The sequence below is a fragment of the Bison bison genome, unplaced genomic scaffold, assembly GCF_000754665.1.
Source record: "Bison bison bison isolate TAMUID 2011002044 unplaced genomic scaffold, Bison_UMD1.0 scf7180017864109, whole genome shotgun sequence".
Lineage (NCBI taxonomy): Eukaryota > Metazoa > Chordata > Mammalia > Artiodactyla > Bovidae > Bison > Bison bison.
Genome location: NW_011494681.1, coordinates 679,185 through 695,269, shown reverse-complemented (window position 1 = coordinate 695,269; position 16,085 = coordinate 679,185). Strand labels below are relative to the sequence as shown.

The following is a 16,085-nucleotide window of genomic DNA, read 5'->3' as shown; positions in this document are numbered from 1 at the left end:
GGGACTAACACTTTCACTTTCATATATATACGTATGTGTGTATGTGTATATATGTGTATATCGTTTGTGCAAAGAAGGTACTGAATAAGTGCTGAGGGATAATATCATAATTTTTACCTTAAGTTTCTCCAAGTCTGGTCTTTCAATATTGACAACCTCTGCCAGCAGCTGGGCTTCCAGACCATCTTACACATCCATACACACTTAAAATTCACACATATGAAAAATACACATATTCTTTTCCTTATACATGCTTAGTTTAAGCCACTTTAAATGATGCAGAAGTGATTCTTTTTTCTAAGGCCCATCATGTGACTATGAGTAATGGTCATGTGACTATGAGTAATGGTAGCAAAAGTATTTTCCAATAAAGAAATAAATACAAATTCCCCTGGCACTTTACTCAATCTTCGTACTTTGGGGTCTGGCTCAGAAGTAAAATTTAAGAAGCCTGTTGCATGGGATGCATAGACAGCATTCTTCCCAGCTCCATCTCACATGGAGTGGGCTGACAGCAAGCATGCTTCTGTTTTGTGTCCCTGTTCCTCTGGCCACAGGGCCCAGGAGTAGGTACTTCATCTGAGCTGTTCCAACCAGAGTAAACTCCTGGGATGCAGGACTGGGGCAGAGAGAAGGGAGAGTTGGAACTGGAGCCTCTAAGCTCGTGCTGACGTCCCTCTGTCCTGCTGGTGAACCAAGCAGCAGAGAAGGACTGTCCTGGTTTCCCAGGGAAGAATAATTAAACCAATGTTCAGATGAAACAGTAACACAAAGGAGCGTGTTCTGGGTTTCATGGGCTTCTAGGTCTCCTTTCTTGAAGTCCGGCTGCATCTTCCCCTCAGTTGCCATGGCACCTTGCAGCCTTGTAATAGTCTCTGTTTTGCTTCACCCTGATAGAGGTGGTTTCTGTAAATGCAAGCAAAGCTCTGAAGGAATGCAGTCACCCTGTGAGGGCAGAGCCTGATTTTTCTCTACCTCAGATGCTGGCATCTAATTTCTAAGGAATTCTCCCTGGGCTCCCTTGCCCTGTGGGTTCTGAGTGCGCTAGGCCAGTGGAAGCACTGGCAGGAGAGAGCAGTATAGGAGAGAGGGGTCTGGCAGACCTTCATTGCTTCCAGGGTGTGCTTGTTGGGGGGATGGGGGGGTGGGATGAGGGAGAGTGGAGTGAGGGCTACGTGCTGCAATCCACAGCTCATCTCGGGGCTCTATGTGCCTTGAGATCCACAGCTCTGCTCAGAGCAGCTAGGAACACCTTCAGGCCTGGAGGTAGTAATGGCTTCCCGCTGCTGCAAATCCTCTGTAGCCTCAGCACCTCCACTGAGTTCCCTTTACCCTTTGCTCTTCAAATTCTTCTTGTGAAACAGTCACTCTGTGAATTCTATCAAACAATTCCAGCCTACTTTGTGGTCTTTTTCCTGCCAGGACCCTGCTATGAGGCTGTAGCAAAAGGCAAGTTTTTCTTACTCATGCACCAGATAGACAGAACCCATGAATGCTGGAAACTCTCACTCTTCCATCAAAGTGGCCTGAGCTTTGGAGAAGTGAAATTCCTCCAAGAAGCCTACAAGCATGGCTGAAGCCAGGAGCATCTTCTCAGTCTCTTATTTTAACTACTTACTGGAATTCTGAGTTCTTCCCTATTTAGTGTATATTTTCATCAGAGAGGTATCATGATGATGATGATAAGAATGTTACCCAAAGCCCACATTGTTTTTAATTTAAATATAATATTTTAAGTAATTATGAGGAGAAAAATGAATACTCATCTCACTGACTTCTGGGTGAGGTGTTAAACTTCCTTAACTTTATCAACTTTGGAAAACTAGATGAATTCAAAAGAAAGACACCATAGAATATACACTGTCTTTCTTTTGAATTCATCCAGTTTCCCAATACAAACTGATACAACCACTATGGAGATTCCTTAAAAAACTAGGAATAAAACTACTATATGATCTAGCAATCCCACTACTTGGCATAGACCCCGAGGAAACCAGAACTGAAAAAGACACATGTACCTCAATGTTCACTGCAGCACTATTTACAGTAGTTAGAATATGGAAGCAACCTAGATGTCCACCGGCAGATGAATGGATAAGGAAGTTGTGCTACAATACACAATGGAATATTACTCAGCCATAAAGGAACACATTTGAGTCAGTTCTAATGAGGTGGATGAACCTAGAGCCTATTCTACAGAGTGAAGTAAGTCAGAAACAGAACGACATGTTGTGTATTAACACACATACGTGGAATCTAGAAAGACAGTTCTGATGATCCTGTGTGCAGGGCAGCAGAGGAGACACACGTAAAAACCAGATTTTGGACACAGTGGGAGAATGGAGGGTGGAATGGCTGGAGAGAATAGCACTGGAACATACACATTACCATACGTAAAACAGACAGCCAGTGGGAGTGTGATGTGTGACACAGGGACCCAAAGCCAGTGGTCTGTGACGACTTGGAGGGAGCGGGTGGGGAGGGAGAGCTTAACAGGGAGGGGACATATATATACCTGTGGCTGATTCATGTTGATGTACATGGTGAAAACTATTACAATACTTCAAAGTAAATATCCTCCACTTAAATAAGTTAAACAAAAACCACACTTGGGGCTATACTACAAAAGAAGAGAGAGAGAGAGAGACACTGTATAAGTTCAGAATTTAGGCAATGCTGAATCCTCCTTACTAAAATGCCACAATATTTGCAATAACTTTTTAAAACTTGAGTAGAGATACTCAGACGCCCTAATGTGGTAATATTTAGGGCTGCTATTGATGGATATTTCGTAACTGCCTTGCTCTGAGATGAAGTCATATGGTTATATGACTTTTGAGTCATATGGTGAGGAGAAGGCCCCTAATTCCCTGGCCTCTCTTGACTATGGAAATTTTTATAATATACTTTAAGTGGGTAAGATTAGTTAATAATCATAGTTTTCTTAAATCACTAAAGCATTAATCAATAAATCACCCAATCACTAAAGCTTTAATCACTACAGCTAAGAATCTCAAAAGATTGATCAGATTCATAACATACTGTCTCCATTCAATTCTCCACTTTTTTTCCCATTGTAGTGATATTATATTTCAACAAAAACTTTCACAGGTTGCCACACATCTAAGGACAATTAACATAAGGACAAAGGATACAAGAATAGACAATGGGCAAAAGAAATTCTCTGCAACAAGCGGTGTTGGGGAAACCGTACGGCTGCATGTAAACCAATGAAGTTAAAACACACCCTCTTGCTGTACAGACGAATAAACTCAGAATGGTTTAAAGACTTAAATATAAGCCATGACGCCATGAAATACCTAGAAGAGAACATAGGCAAAACATTCTCTGACATAAATTGTGGCGATGTTTTCTTAGGTCAGTCTCCTAAGGCAACAGAAATAAAAATAAACAAACGGTACCTAATCAAACTTACAAATTTTTGCACAGCAAAGGAAACCATAAAGACAACAACAAAAATGAAAAAACAACCAAAGGATGGGGGAAAATATTTACAACAGTCAAGGGCTTAACTCTCCAAAATGTACAAACAGCTCATATAACTCAACAACAAACCAAACAACCCGACTGAAAAATGGGCAGAAGACCTTAATGGACATTTCTCCAAAGAAGACACACAGATGGCCAAGCCAACAGGCACATGAACAGATGTTCAACATCACTTATTATTAAGGAAATGCAAATTAAAACTACAACGAGGTTATCACCTCGTACCAGTCAGAATGGTCATCATTTAAAAGTCTATAATGCTGGAGGAGGTGTGCAGCAAAGCCCTCCTACACAGTCGACGGGGATGCAAGTTGGTACAGCCACTATGGAAAATAGTATGGAGGTTCCTCAGAAAAAAAAACAACTATAAAAAAACCAAAACTATAGAACTATCACATGATCCGGGAATCCCACTCCTGTAAACAAACCAAAACTCGACATGAATGACTTCACCTTTAAACTTAATAAAAAATGGCTCCCAAAGTACTTTGGCAGGTTTTCAAGCTTAGAAACTTAACCAAAAACTGTGAAAGCATCTTAAAAATTTTATTGGACTATAGTTTATTTACAATGTTGTGTTAATTTCTCCTCTAAAGTGAAGTGACTCAGTTATACATTTGTGTGTGTGTGTGTGTATTAGTCTTTTTCATAATCTTTTCCATTATGATTTATTTGGTTTGTTTCCTGACAAAACTGTAATTCAAAAAGATACATACACCCCTATGTTCACAGAAGTGCTACTCACAACAGCCAAGACATGGAAACAGCCGGAAGGCCCACTGACAGATAAATGGGGAAAGATGTGGTACATATATACAGTTGAATACTACTCAGCCATAAAAAAGAATAAAATAATGCCATTTGCAGCAATACAGAGGAACCTAGAGATTATCATACTAAGTGAAGGAAGTCAAAGGAGAAAGACAAACACCACATGATATCACTTATATGTGGACTCTAAACATGTGATAAGTCAACCTGTCTACAAAACAGACACAACTCATGGACCTAGAGAGCAGACTTGTGGTGGCCAAGAAGGAGGGGGAAGTAGAAGAGGGAAGGGTGAGGAGTTTGGGGGTAGCAGATGCAAACAATTATAACAGGATAGATAAGTAACAGGTCCTACTGTAGAGCACAGGGAACCCTATTCAGTACCTTGTGATAGACCATAATGCAAAAGACTATGAGAAGGACTATATATATAAACACACACACACATTACATATATATACACACATATTACATATGCACATATATATAAAAGAGTCATTTTGCTTCACAGCAGAAATTAAGCTCGAAAAATCTCTCAAAAGTGACTCAAAAATCTCTCAATTCTTTTTATTAAGTTGAATGGTGAAGTCATTCATGTTATTAAGTTTTGGCTTATTTTCCCTTAGTACTTCCCACTGTTTAATTTTTTTCCAGATGGAAAAAAGATAGATTTAGATGACAATCCTCTTTGAAGCTGTATGCACGTATAAACCATATTTTCCTTTAAAAATAAGTTAAAAAAAAGTATTAACATCACTGTTAAAAGTGAAACACTGAGAACAACAAGAGATGAATGAACTACAAGCCAGCTGTTGTAAGTAAACCAAGAAGTAACTGCAAGTGTATCTGATGTGCACAGTGGCCCTGAGCCCTTGCTATGCAAGTCTTAAAAAGGATACCATTTGTTTACACTTTTGCAAATGCCTTCCAGTTGATATCATGCTCATTAACATAATCATGACTTTATAATTTCTCCAGCTACTTTTTTTTTTACCATGAAATATGCTACAACCAACATTCATTCACTCAACAAGCACCTACACAGTGCCAGGCTGTCAGAGTCCACTAGACACTGGGCGTATAGCCATTACCCAACAAACATGGTCTCTTCTCTAACATTATTACTTACTTTTTCTCATAATAAGCACAAGAATATAAAAGTTTATGTACTGACTCAATCTTTTACTTATCCAATTCAATAAGTAAATATGTATCAAGTGCCTACAATGTCCAGTCATATAAACATCAAAGATCTGCCTCGTTTAAAGAGAGGCAAATGATCTGAATAGCAATCTCTCCAAAAAAGATCTACAAATATCCAATAAGCACCTGAAAAGATGTTCAACAGTACTAGTCATTAGGGAGATGCGAATCAAAGCCACAGTGAGGTGGGAGTTCACAAATGCTGCTGCTGCTGCTGCTAAGTCGCTTCAGTCGTGTCCAATTCTGTGCGACCCCATGGACTGCAGCCCACCAGGCTCCCCCGTCCCTGGGATTCTCCCGGCAAGAACACTGCAGTGGGTTGCCATTTCCTTTTCCAACGCATGAAAGTGAAAAGTGAAAGTGAAGTTGTTCAGTCGTGTCTGACTCTTAAGCGACCCCGTGGACTGCAGCCTACCAGGCTCCTCGGTCCATGAGGTTTTCCAGGCAAGAGTATTGGAGTGGGGTGCCATTGCCTTCTTCATCACAAACACTAGATGGTTATAAAAATTAAACAACAACAACAACAACAAGAACAAGAACTGGCGAGGATATAGAAACATTAAAACTCTCATACACTGTTGGTGAAAATGTAAAATGGTGCCTCCAATCTGGAAAACAGTTCGGCGGTTTCTTCCAGTCTTAAACACAGAGTTACCACGTAACTCAGTAATTCTACTCCTAGCCACATGTCCCAAGGAATGGGAAGCATATGTCCACATAGAATTTTTACACAAATATTCACAGCAGCATTATTCATAATTGCCAAAAGATGGAAACAACCCACTGTCAATAAACTCAGAGATGGATAAACAAATGTGGTATATTCAAACAATGGAATATTCAGTTTAGTTCAGTTCAGTTCAGTCTCTCAGTCATGTCCGACTCTTTGCAACCCCGTGAATTGCAGCACGCCAGGCCTCCCTGTCCATCATCAACTTCCTGAGTTCACCCAGACTCATGTCCATCGAGTCAGTGATGCCATCCAGCCATCTCATCCTCTGTCGTCCCCTTCTCCTCCTGCCCCCAATCCCTCCCAGCATCAGAGTCTTTTCTAGTGAGTCAACTCTTCGCATGAGGGAGCCAAAGTACTGGAGTTTCAGCTTCAGCATCATTCCTTTCAAAGAACACTCAGGGCTGATCTCCTTGCAGTCCAAGGGACTCTCAAGAGTCTTCTATTACTCGGCCATAAAAAGGAAAGAAGTACTGATACACGATACAACATGGATAAACCTTAAAAACAAGTAAAAAATAAGCCATCACAGAACTCCACATACTGTATGATTCTATTTATAGGAAGTGTTCAGAATAGACAAATCAATAGTGATAAAAATCAGATTAGAGATTGCCTGCTGCTGCTGCTGCTACTGCTGCTAAGTCACTTCAGTCGTGTCCGACTCTGTGTGACCCCATAGACGGCAGCCCACCAGGCTCCCCCGTCCCTGGGATTCTCCAGGCAAGAACACTGGAGTGGGTTGCCATTTCCTTCTCCAAGAGATTGCCTAGGGATTTCAATTCTAAAACTGTAGTAATGACTGCTCAATGCTGTGAATACACTAAAAACCATTGAAATCTTCACTTTAAAGATTACGCTGTATGATATGTGAATTACACCTCAATAATAGTGCTACCCGGAGAAGGCAATGGCACCCCACTCCAGTACTCTTGCCTGGAAAATCCCATGGACAGGGGAGCCTGGTGGGCTGCAGTTTATGGCATCGCATAGAGTCGGACACGACTGAAGCGACTTAGCAGCAGCAGCAATGGTGCTACCAAAAGAGAACAACAATGAACAACAATCTCATAGAAGGTCAATCGCCCAGATTTGCTTCTGTCAATCTGAAAAGTAAGTGATCATGCTAACTGTCGTTTATCAGAGGTTCATGCTTGACTTTTGAGTATAGTAAGGTGTGTTACAGAATGGTCTTAATTGATAAGGACAATTTTCTTAGTCAATCTCCTTCTTTTTGACTGAAGACATATTCAACCGTATCTACACTAACAGCATCATCAAAATTTCTCCCATTGCTTGTTTTCCTGTTCAAAGGTTTCCAAAATTGGTCTCACAAATAGCTTGAAGAAAATTTTTCTTTGCTAGTGAGATTCTCTATTTTTCTGTTAATTCACTATATTACTGTTGGCCTAGATTTCAAGACTTCCGTGACCGGCTTTCAGAGGAAATTTCAAGAGTGGTGGTTTCGTGTAATTAATTACCTGGGGTTCTCAACACATAAATGATCCCAAAGTTTATACTCATTTATATTTGCACAATAAGAAAACCAAAATTTTAAATAAACCTTTGAGTACATTGTCTTGTAATTTTCCAATTACTGCTCCATCTTGGTTTGAATTCACTCCTCCCCTTGTAGTATCTCTGAGAAATGCCAGATTTATCATGACCTTCCATGATTTCACACTGAATTTTTCCTCATATGGTTATGAATTGTAACTAGGTTTGGGTTCATATCTCATAAACTTTATTTTTTTTAACCACTAACCTATAATCCTAGGTGAAAAGAGAATTTAAACACTTTTCCACTCTAAAAATGTAAATTTAAATGAACACTGAATGAATCAAGTCCAGTATTTTCATTAATGTTGTCTAATGGGACCTGTGGACTAAGTCAATTTAATTTTGAGGCTTGTGTGGGGAGTAAGGGTAGAAAGGGTACATGGCAATCAAAACAAGCCCCCAGCAAGATGACAGACATATCTGACAGTCAAAGGTGTTCAGATCTCATGGAAAAATCCCTGTAGATGGACGACTCTTCCTGTAAATGGCCAGAGAGTTAAGTTTCAAGCATGGTCGGCCACATACATCTTTATCATATATTCTTTTCTGTTTACAACCCTAAAACTATCCTCAGCTCTTGGGCCACATCAAGACAGGCTGCTTGCCCATCAGCATTCTAGAGGGTCTACCAGTCAATGGTATCAGCATAATCTCCTCTCAAAACAGCAGCAGTTAATCCCACTGGAGCACCAGTAACACCCCGTCACAATTTCTCCAATCAGTCATCCACCTAGCTGCGCTTACCTCTCTAGGGTTCCAAGAGAAAAAGTGAGACTAGCCGATACAGAACATGAGGTTTGGACAATTCTGCTTCTGGGTGCAGGAGACAAAAGCTTTTAACTGGTCATACATGTATTTAACCAAGTATCTCGGTTAAAGTCACACTTGGTGAGGTGCCCCAGACTAACTATGCATGTTTCTAAACCTCCCTTGCATACCTACATATGCCCCGAGGCACCCACACACCCCAGTTTGAGAAAGGGAACTCCATCTACTTGAGGTACAGGGCTGACTTTTCTCTGTGAAGAGACAGAGTTAATCTGGGAATTTGCTATGGGGGTGGCATAAGAAGGATGTCTGCCTATAAAACTGGTTTTCTACTTGGCTCTGAAACACTATTTTATAGGTTTATATTTCCCAGGGAGAGTAAATTATCCTCAATTGGAGTATTTTATGATCTATGAAAGGCAAAACCTGCACAATGACTCAGTGGGTTTTATCATTGCTGCTAGGTTAATTTTTGGTTAATCTCCAATCTGGGAAAACTAAACAGACTGCTAGTGCTCTCTCCTGATTCAAAGGATCCAAAAAAAGAGGAGTTAACCAGAGGGGTGGGAAAAGCAAACAATCCTGAGTTGTTTCTGTAAAGACAGGAGTCCAGAGGTTGTAATTCTGGAACACAGCAGGAAGCTCCAAGCACTCAAAACTTCAGCGCGGAGAACCAGCAGCAGGAGGGAAGGGTAACCTGAACCCTGCACCTCCTCTCTCTCGCAGCTATTCTCTGAAAGCAGTAGTTCTTAACCCACCCTCTGGCCTCACGACCCCAGGCACAGGACTCTTGTCTTTGACACTGCATCACAGGGAGAAGCAGGAAGAGCAGGACTCTCGGAATATGGGCTGGAGTTGCTGCCAGAGGGGTTTCACTCAATCCTCCAAGGGTGTGAGCTCCTCCTGTCCCCTCTTCTCTCCGGCTGAGAAGTGCTGGTTTGGACATCACAGGCTAATTACACAAACTGAAATAAAATGACTTTTCCCAGTACAAGCACCACAATTTAATTGCTAGGACAGAGGATGGAGAAGGCAATGGCACCCCACTCCAGTACTCTTGCCTGGCAAATACCATGGACGGAGGAGCCTGGTGGGCTGCAGTCCATGGGGTCGACAGGAGTCGGACAAGACTGAGTGACTTCACTTTCACTTTTCACTTAGAACACTGGAGTGGATTGCCATTTCCTTCTCCAGGGGATCTTCCCAACCCAGGGCTCGAACCTGGGTCTCCCGCATTGTAGACAGATGCTTTACCGCCTGAGCCACCAGGGAAGTCCACTGGAGAAGGAAACGGCAACCCACTCCAGTGTTCTTGCCTGGAGAATCCCAGGGATGGGGGAGCCTGGTGGGCTGCCGTCTATGGGGTCGCACAGAGCTGGACATGACTGAAGTGACTTAGCAGCAGCAGAAACAGGACAGGGATGAGCTGTCTGCATTCTGTCTCACCTATCAGGGTTGTGATTTTAGAAGGGCCCTAGAGATCACTCAACTGTCTCCTTTTTATGGAGCTAGTTTATGACTTGTCCAAGGTCACACAGCTTAGAGGCAGAGCTGGGACTGGAACCTGGGTCTCTAGACTCCTGGAATAAAGTTCACTTAACTGCATCCGATCAGAGGGTAATTTGCTCTGTTTGATAGTGACAACTTCTAACCCCAGCCGCTGTCAACCTGTCTAACCATCAATCACAAGAGGGTACTAAGAGAATATGACCGAATCAGTAACAATCAAAGGCCACTAGCAAAAAAAATAAATAAATAAAGACACAGCTCAGAGGACATGCCCTGATGATCATCAGTTAGACATACTATCCTTGTTTATTAAGGAGAATAGCTCTGATTATCGAGGTGCCCAGCCTGAATCCAAGAGCTATAATTTCTGGGAGATATTTTTATAAAATAAACTAATTTATGAAATTTTAAAAATAAATCACTCAACGTATAGAAAAGTTTTCTATTTTCTGGCTTTCAGGAAAAGAAAATACTGAAGTATGCCCAAATGCTGAGTGAAGTATTATAATTCTGGATGAGTTACTGTACAATAAAGACAATCATCTAGAAATTAACTAGAAATTTAGTTTTCTATGGGTAAGGCCGGCATAACAATAAGACAGCTACATGTAAAAATGAAATTAGATCATTCGTCAACACCAGAAACAAAAGTAAGCTCAAAATGGATTAAAGACCTAAATATGAGACTGTGCTCACTCTGTCATGTCATACTCTTTGCAACCCTATGGACTGTAGCCCCCAGGCTCCTCTGTCTATGGAGTTTTCCAGGCAAGAATCCTGGAGTGGGTTGTCACTTTCTACTCCATAATGTAAAACTCCTAGAGGAAAACATAGGTAGAATACTCTCTGACATATTTCACAGTAGTATCTTTTTTGATCCATCTCCCAGAATAATGGAAATAAAAACAAAAATAAACAAATGGAATCTAAGTGAACTTAAACACTTGTGCACAGCAAAGGAAACAATAAATGAAATGAAAAAACAGCCCACAGATTGGGAGAAAATATTTGCAAATGATGTGACCAATAAGGAATAGTTTCCAAAATTTACAAACAACTCATGAGGCTTAATATCATCAAAACAAAGAAACCCTATAAAAAATTGGGCAGGAGACCTTAACATTGACATTTCTCCAAAGAGGACAGATGGTCAATAGGCACATGAAAAGATGTTCCACGTGGCTAATAAAGAAATGCAAATCAAAACAATAATGAGATAACACTTCACACCAGCCAGAATGGCTATTGTCAAAAAATCCACAAACAATAAATGCTGGACAGGGTGTGGAGAGAAGGGAACCCTCCTATACTGTTGGTGGGAATGTATATTGGCATAGCCACTATGCAGAACACTATGGAGGTTCCTTAAAAAACTAAAAATAGAGCGACCATATGACCCTGCAATCCCACTCCTGGGCGTACATTTGGAGAAAAGCATGATCCAAAAGTATACATACACCCTAATGTTCACTGCACCACTGTTTACAATAGCCAAGACATGAAAGTGACCTCAATGTTAATCAACAGAGGGATGGACAAAGAGGTGGAACACATATACAAGGGAATATTATTCAGCTATTAAAAAGAATAACATAATGCCACTTGCAGCAACACAGATGGACCTAGAGAGTGTCATACTGAGTAAAGTAAGTCAGACAGAGAAAGAAATATATGATATCCCTTATATGCAGAATCTGAAAAGAAATAATACAAATGAATTTATTTACAAAACAGAAACAGACTCACAGACTTAGACAATAAATTTATGGTTACCAGGGACAAAGGATGGGCAGAAGGGATAGTAAGGGAGTTTGGGATCAACATGTACACACTGCTATATTTAAAATGGATAACCAACATCAGTCAGTCAGTTCAGTCGCTCAGTCATGTCCAACTCTTTGCGACCCCACGGACTGCAGCACGACAGGTCTCCATTTCCATCGCCAACCCCAGCAGTTTACTCAAACTCATGTCCATTGAGTCGATGATGCCATCCAACCATCTCATCCTCTGTTGTCCCCTTCTCCTCCCATCTTCAATCTTTCCCAGCATCAGGGTCTTCTCAAATGAGTCAGTTCTTCGCATCAGGTGGCCAAAGTACTGGAGTTTTAGCTTCAACATCAGTCCCTCCAATGAATAATCAGGGCTGATTTCCTTTACGATGGACTGGTTGGATATCCTTGCAATCCAAGGGACTCTCAAGAGTCTTCTCCAACACCACAGTTCAAAAGCATCAATTCTTTGGTGCTCAAGCTTTCTTTATAGTCCAGCTCTCACATCCATACATGACCACTGGAAAAACCATAGCCTTGACTAGACGGACCTTTGTTGGCAAAGTGATGACCCTGTTTTTTAATATGCTATCTAGGTTGGTCACAGCTTTTCTCCCAAGGAGCAAGCATCTTTTACTTTCATGGCTGAAGTCACTATTTGCAGTGATTTTGGGCTCCCATAAATAAAGCCTGTCATTGTTTCCACTGTTTCCTCATCTATTTGACATAAAGTGATGGGACCAGATGCCATGATCTTAGTTTTTTTGAACGTTGAGTTTTAAGCCCACTTTTTCACTCACCTCTTTCACTTTCTTCAAGAAGCTCTTTAGTTCTTCACTTTCTGCTATAAGGGTGGTGTCATCTGCATATCTGAGGTTATTGATATTTCTCCTGGCAATCTTGATTCCAGTTTGTGCTTCATCCAGCCCAGCATTTTTTCATGATGTACTCTGCATATAAGTTAAATAAGCAGGGTGACAATATACAGACTTGATGTGCTCCTTTCCCTGTTTGGAACCAGTCTGTTGTTTCATGTCCAGTTCTAACTGTTGCTTCCTGACCTGCATATAGGTTTCTCAAGAGGCAGGTCAGGTGGTCTGGTATTCCCATCTCTTTCAGAATTTTCCACAGGGTGTTGTGATCCACACAGTCAAAGGCTTTGGCATAGTCAATAAAGCAGAAATAGATGTTTTTCTGGAACTCTCTTGCTTTTTCAATGATCCAATGGATGTTGGCAATTTAATCTCTGGTTCCGCTGCCTTTTCTAAATCCAGCTTGAACATCTGGAAGTTCACGGTTCATGTACTGTTGAAGACTGGCTTGGAGAATTCTGAGCATCACTTTACTAGCGTGTGAGATGAGTGCAATTGTGCAGTAGTTGGATCATTCTTTGGCATTGCCTTTCTTTGGGATGGAATGAAAACTGACCTTTTCTAGTCCTGTGGCCACTGCTAAGTTCTCCATATTTGCTGGCCTATTGAGTGCAGCACTTTCACAGCATCATCTTTTAGAATCTGAAATAGCTCAACTGGAATTCCATCACCTCCACTAGCTTTGCTCGTCATGATGCCCACTTGACTTCACATTCCAGGATGTCTGGCTCTAGGTTGGTGATCACACCATCGTGCTTATCTGGGTCATGGAGATCTCTTTTGTATAGTTCTTCTGTGTATTCTTGCCACTTCTTCTTAATATCTTCTGCTTCTGTTAAGTCCCTACCATTTCTGTCCTTTATTGTGCCCATCTTTGCATGAAATGTTCCCTTGGTATCTCTAATTTTCTTGAAGAGATCTCTGGACTTTCCCATTGTATCATTTTCCTCTGTTTCTTCGCATTGATTGCTAAGGAAGGCTTTCTTATCATATATCCTTGCTATTCTTTGGAACTCTGCATTCAAATGGGTATGTCTTTCCTTTTATCCTCTGCTTTTAACTTCTCTTCTATTCGCAGCTATTTGTAAGGCCTCTTCAGACAGCCATTTTGCCTTTTTGCAATTCTTTTCCTTGGGGATGGTCTTGATCCCTGCCTCCTGCACAATGTCACAAACCTCCGTCCATAGCTCATCAGGCACTCTATCAGATCTAATCCCTGGAATCTATTTATTACTTCCAGTGTATAATCATAAGAGATTGATTTAGGTCATACCTGAATGGTCTAGTGGTTTTCCCTACTTTCTTCAATTTAAGTCTGAATTTGGCAATAAGGAGTTCATGATCTGAGCCACAGTCAGCTCCTGGTCTTGTTTTTGATGACTATATAGAGCTTCTCCATCTCTGGCTACAAAGAATATAATCAATTTTATTTCGGTGTTGACCATCTGGTGATGTCCATGTGTAGAGACTTCTCTTGTGTTGTTGGAGGAAGGTGTTTGCTAGGACCAGTGGGTTCTCTTGGCAAAACTCTATTGGCCTTTGCCCTGCTTCATTCTGTACTCCAAGGCCACATTTGCCTGTTACTCCAGGTGTTTCTTGACTTCCTACTGTTGCATTCCAGTCCCCTATAATGAAAAGGACATCTTTTTTGGGTGTTAGTTCTAAAAGGGCTTGTAGGTCCTCATAGAACTGTTCAACTTCAGCTTCTTCAGCATTGCTGGTTGGTGCATAGACTTGGATTACTGTGATACTGAATGGCTTGTGTTGGAAACGAACAGAGATCATTCTGTCGTTTTTGAAATTGCATCCAAGTACTTCATTTCAGACTCTTTTGTTGACTATGATGGCTACTCCATTTCTTCTAAGGGATTCTTGCCCACAGTAGTAGATATAATGGTCATCTGAGTTCAATTCACCCATTCCAGTCCATTTTAGTTCACTGATTCCTAGAAGGTCGATGTTCACTCTTGCCATCTCCTGTTTGACCACTTCCAATTTGCTTTGATTAATGGACCTAACATTCCAGGTTCCTATGCAATACTGCTCTTTATAGCATTGGATTTTACTTCCATCACCAGTCACATCTAGAACTGGGTGTGGTTTTTGCTTTGGCTCCACCCCTTCATTCTTTCTGGAGTTATTTCTTCATTGCTCTCCAGTAGCATATTGGGCACCTACCAACCTGGGGAGTTCCTCTTTCAGTGTCCTATCTTTTGCCTTTTCATACTGTTCATGGGGTTCTCAAGGCAAGAATACTGAAGGGGTTTGCCATTCCCCTCTCCAGTGGACCACATTTTGTCAGAATTCTCCACCATGAGCCATCCGTCTTGGGTGGCCCTAGCTTGGGCATGGCTCATAGCTTCCTTGAGTTGGACAAGGCTGTGGTCCATGTGATCAGATTGGTTAGTTTCCTTTGATTGTGGTTTTCATTCTATCTGCCCTCTGAAGGAGAAGGGTAAGAGGCTTACAGAAGCTTCCTGATGGGAGAGACTGACTGAGGGTGAAACTGGGTCTTGTTCTGATGGGCAAGGCCATGTTCAGTAAATCTTTAATCCAATTTTCTGTTGATGGGTGGAACTGTGTTCCCTCCCTGTTATTTACCTAGGGACAAACTACAGTGGAGGTAATGAAGATAATGACGACCTCCTTCAAAAGGTCCCATGCATGCACTGCTACGTGCAGAACCCCCAGCCCTGTAGCAGGCCACTGCCAGCGATTCCTGGACACTTTCAGGCAAGTCTGGGTCAGTCTTTTGCGGGGTCATTGCTCCTTTCTTCTGGGTCCTGGTACGCACAAGGCTCTGTTTTTGCCCGCCACGAGTTTGTTTCCCTGTCCTGTGTAAGTTCTGGTGGCTCTATGGTGGGGTAATGGTGACCTGCTCTAAGAGGGCTAATGCCACACCCAGGTCTGCTGCACCCAGAGCCCCTGCTCCTGCGGCAGTCCACTGCTGACTCCTACCCTCCTCAGGAGACGCTCAAACACAGTTCTGGCTCAGTCTCTGTGGGGCCTCTGGGTCCTGGTGTGCACAAGGTTTCTTTGAGCCTTCTGAGCTTTTCTGGTGGGTATGGGGTTTGGTTCTAAATGTGATTTTTCCCCTCCTACAATCTTGCTGGGGCTTCTCCAACATGGACTTACTGTATAGCACATGGAACTCTGCTCAATGTTATGTGGCAGCCTGGATGGGAGAGGAATTTGGGGGAAAACGGATACATGTATATGTTTGGCTAGGTCCTTTTGCAGTCTATCACAAACTATCACAACATTGTTAATCAGCTATACTTCAATATAATATAAAAAGGTTTTTTTTTGTTTTTTTGTTTTTTTTAATCCAGTACTCAGGAGTATCAAAATTCTCTCAAAGATTACTCACAACCTAGCCAAACATTATCA

The 16,085-nt window shown here is 41.6% G+C and overlaps 1 protein-coding gene across 1 annotated transcript in view; it reads right to left on the bottom strand.

Annotated features, from left to right (window-relative positions):
* DNAH11 (dynein, axonemal, heavy chain 11) overlaps positions 1-16,085 on the bottom strand; it is a 374,558-nt gene that overhangs the window by 55,799 nt on the left and 302,674 nt on the right. The gene's annotated exons all lie outside the window — the stretch shown is intronic.